Here is a 4636-nt window from a genome sequence, read left to right as displayed (position 1 = left end):
TTCTTGTCCCCTCAACGATGTTCCCCAAAATGGATAACCAGTGCGGAAATACATATACAGTCATATATAGATCAACACATACATTTTAAATGATTTCTGTTTTTATTATCGAAAGCAAAATTATATGTACCATAAAAACTAGTTGCCCAGAGATCTGAATAGCAGTGTCACTTATATAATTTCCAAATAAGTGATGTGTCTTTAAGACCTATCTAATATAGTGATCACTGTCTAAACCAGGGGTGTCCAAACTGCAGCCCGTGATCCATTGTTAATTGTCCCACAGTAAATTCCAAAAATATATTTAGTTTACTTAAATAAACCAGGTGAGGCAATATGTACTTCACCTCGAGTGAGTGGCCCGGCTGTTTGTGTATTTTACCGCGGATGGCCCTTGGTGGAAAACGTTGAAAAAAGTTTGGACACCCCTGATCTAAACGATGCCCTTCTCTGTGCATGATTTGATTTCGGGAACAATATTAAAAATTGTTTGATAACATTAGTATTAAAATACTCAAGTACAGACGTCCTTAAACTATGGCTCACTGCCTGTTTTTGTAAATAACATTTTGTTGGCACACAGCCATGCTTATTCGTTTATGTACAGAGACTGAATGGCCTTCAAAGCCTAAAATACTTGGCCCTTGACAGAAACCATTTACAGTGGTTTCTGCTTCTGGTCAATAGGTCCCACCTGGTACTTTTTGCCACCAGAGGGTGTTGGATGTGTTGCCAGCTTATCAGTCAGTCACCCATATGGACAGCTTGGCTTCCCACAAGGGCTGAGCTCAGAGATCCTGCACGTTGGTCCCTGTCGCCAACAGCATAACCTGCCCTGCCACTTGCTTTGCCAACATTGGGCTGCTTTGCAACACATGCCCAGGGATACCCCTTCTAGACCACTTGGGCTGGAACGTGCCCTTGGCACCCCGTCTGGGCCCCATTACCATTCAGGCCTGGCAATCGTTACGGCAGTGTGTGTAGATACCGTCTGAAGTCAGCCTTATCTTACGGAGAAAATTTGGGCTTTCACATGAGAACCACCCGTTTCCATTCCCTCCTACATGCCCCCATGCAGTGTCTATAGTGGACTCACTCCTTGGTCACCCCTAGCTCTTCCAGCCGTTCTCCTGACCCTTTCTCTCTTAGAGCTTGCTCCATCAATGATCCACTTTGCCCCCTATCTTCAGCCGTTTCTATACATTTGTTTAAATCCTATCCTAAATAAGCAATACACTTTGCACTTAACTGCCCTCCATAGATAGCTACCAGTTTCCCCGTTTCTTTGCCAAGGTTCTTGAAAAAGAGGTCTGTTCATGTTCTCTCCCCTTCTAAATCCCCACATGCCTCTCCACTCAGTCCTGTGAACACTTCCTCCAGTACACTGTGGAAACTACTCTGGCCACGTCACCAGACTTGCGTGTTGTCATACCCAGTGGATTTTCCCCCCCCAGCTTTACTGAGATATAATTGACATATAACATTGTGTAAGTTTACCATGTACAATGTGTTGATTCAATGCATTTACATATTGCAAAATGATTACTACCTACCAGCATTCGCTCATACCCTAATGGACATTTTGATTCCACTCTTGCCTTTCTAGACCTGTCTGCTGCCTTGGGCTCTGTGGACAGCTCCCTCTCCCTGGGAACTCTTACTTCAGTGCTTGTCCAACATTTTTGATTATAACTGAATAAGGAACTTTTTACATAGCCACCCAATAAACATATATACACCTGAAACTGAAGTTTCCCAGCACAGTACTTATCCTTAACTATACGCAAGGAATTCTGATACATCCAGTTTCATTAAATACAAAATGAAACTTGCTGGTCCCAACCAAGTAAATTAATTTCATGACTCACTAATGGGTCAGGTGCCACAACTTGAACCTGTATTTATATCTTTGCCTTCTCTGACACTTTTCTCTGCTTCTCCTCACACATCTCTTACCATTCTCCAGGGATCCCATCATTTTTGATGTCCTCCAATGTTCATCCTCCACTTCTGTTTCTCATGTGCACATTTTCTCTAGTGATCCCATCCTTCCTCTTTATGCTTCAGATTCCAAAATCTGTCTACCTCCTGGCACCTCCACACTGAGCTCTTGCAGAAAATGATGTTGTTCCCAGGTTCGATTCCCAGAGACCTGCACGAGGTCAAAGTCAAGGAGACTGGTCATTGAGTGGAAACTAATGGAACAGGGGCTGATCTCAGACAAAGCTAAGAGCAAAACCAAAACAAAAAGCCGATTGGACTTTTCTGCAAGGACCTAAGACAGAACTAGTTTTCTCCATTATAATGTTCTGATGTCTCCCTTTCTGATGTTTCTTTTTCCATATTTTATTTTTAGAAGTGAGTACTAAGTCCATCCCATACCTGGGGGAATTGTCTGGCTGTAGTTTCAATATGAGAAAAAGAGATAATAGCTCTTCTTTACCGAATGACTGTTACTAAGTGTCAGGCACTGTCCAGGCTACAGTACGTACACTACCGTGTTTTCCCGAAAATAAGACCTAGCTGGACCATCAGCTCTAATGCGTCTTTTGCAGCAAAAATTAATATATGACCCAGTATTATGTTATGTTATGTTATGTTATGTTATGTTATGTTATGTTATGTTATGTTATGTTATGTTATGTTATGTTATATTATATTATATTATAGACCCGGTCTTATATTATATTAAAATAAGACCGGGTCTTATATTAATGTTTGCTCCAAAGACGCATAGAGCTGATGGTCCGGCTAGGTCTTATTTTCGAGGAAACACAGTATTTCAATTCAGTTTTAATTCTCGCAACACTAAGAGCTTGATGGTATTATCCACATTTGAATGATTAGAAAATTAAGACATAAATAGGATAATTGACTTGCCCGCAGTGGCAGCTCTTGTGCTTGAACTGGCCTGTATAACTCTTTGAATGATCATTTCTAAAGGAGTCTCAGCCCCCAGTGTTTGCAAAACTCTTCAGATCAAATGACAAATTGGGGGTGGTAATGGAACCGGGACAGAGAGAGACATAGAAATACTAGTTACTCCAGTCTAGTCTCTTGATTGGTTCCTCCAAGTTAAGCTCCCCTGGCCCAATTACCTCTAGCAGGAGTCGGGAGGGAGTAGTCAAATTGAATAAAAATGGCGGAAGGTTAATGCAGCCCCTGAGAAGCTCCTTACCAGGTGGCTGGCATCTATGGTTTAGTTCAACTGGGAGGAAGTGTGGGAGGAAACTCATTAGCTTGGGGGGAGGGTGGGAGGGAAGGAGGGAAAAGTGAATTGTAGTGAGTGTTCTGAGTGTTGATGGGGTGAGGAAGAGGTGATGAGAGGAGAATGGGTGTGGAAGTAGGATGTGTAGAGGGGTAGAGAGGATGGTTACAAAAAACGAAAGAAATTGGCCTGCTTGACAGGCCTGTTGTGAAAATTAATTTTTGAAGGGGAAATATAGTTCCATGGTACCTATTGCACTTTTGGAAGAAAGAAAATATATTATTATAGAATAACAATCATATACAGGTTGTCTCTGCCCTATTAAAGATTCAAGGATACGGCTCACCAAAAGCCTTTTCATTTTCAGTGTGATCTCCATTTTCCTCGTCACTTGACGATGTTTGGACTAGGTTTCTCCATCACTTGTATGCGTCATACCAAGTTTTTCACTAGAGGTCTCTGCCTGCTTCTCAGGTTGACAGCATTTGAGGCTAAGAGCAGGGTCAGCTTAAGAAGTTGGGGATTTTCCAGTACTCTGTGATAAACATACCTGTTGACTTTCTAGACTCTTAGCGCAGCCCCTCTTTTGAGGTTTAAACAATGTTCTAGGCGTTGTTTCTGTTCTTGTGGCTGCTTGTTACTCTGACTTTTAATATCTGAAATCTTCTCTTTACAATCTTTGAATGGCAAATAGGGAAATTTTCACTTCCTAATTCCTACGAAAGACTTTATTAAAACCCACTTCTGAGTTTTGCTTTACTGTTGTTGTCAGGTGGGTCCCTGGGAAATGGACTTTGAGATGGAGAGTTGCATGCAGGAGGTTGATTGGAGAGGGATCTCAGCAGCAACAGTCTTAACTCTTTCACTGCATTAATTGATTTCGAGTGTTTTTTTTCAAAATGTGTCAGAAATCCACAAAAAGTAAAAAGTTGATATTTGGATGATTTTATGTATTTAATAACATTTTGCACTGCTTTGTACATAAATGACATTATTTTTATTTTAAACCTTTGTATATGGTAATAAACTTACCATTATATTGAATTTTAGCAAAAAATATTCAAAACATACTAAGTGGCATCAGTTAGATTTAAGTCTAGATAAATTAGACTCTAATGCCATTGACGACATAAAAATGTATTACAAAATATTACACACTATCTTTGTTGTTGATAGTGCAAGCCACAGGAAAACATATCCGAACGTCACAGCAAAAGATTAAGGGAGTGAGGAAGGCAGGACCGGGCAGTGGGAAAAGCTAAACTGTAATCCCTTTGCAGCAGAGGCTTCAGCCCAGCCAATGGGGCATTTGGGAGCCCAAATGAGGCAAGAAGGTGTCCCTTTTACCCCACAATCAGTGATCAGATGTGGCTGCCACTGGAAAGGAGGCATAAACCTGGGCAAGGCATCTCCTTTCAGGGTAGGTGA

This window comes from Rhinolophus sinicus, chromosome 2 (assembly GCF_057876585.1).
Source record: "Rhinolophus sinicus isolate RSI-liver-muscle chromosome 2, RSI-T2T, whole genome shotgun sequence".
In the NCBI taxonomy this organism is placed as follows: Eukaryota; Metazoa; Chordata; class Mammalia; order Chiroptera; family Rhinolophidae; genus Rhinolophus; species Rhinolophus sinicus.
Note: the sequence above shows the minus strand (reverse complement) of the source record.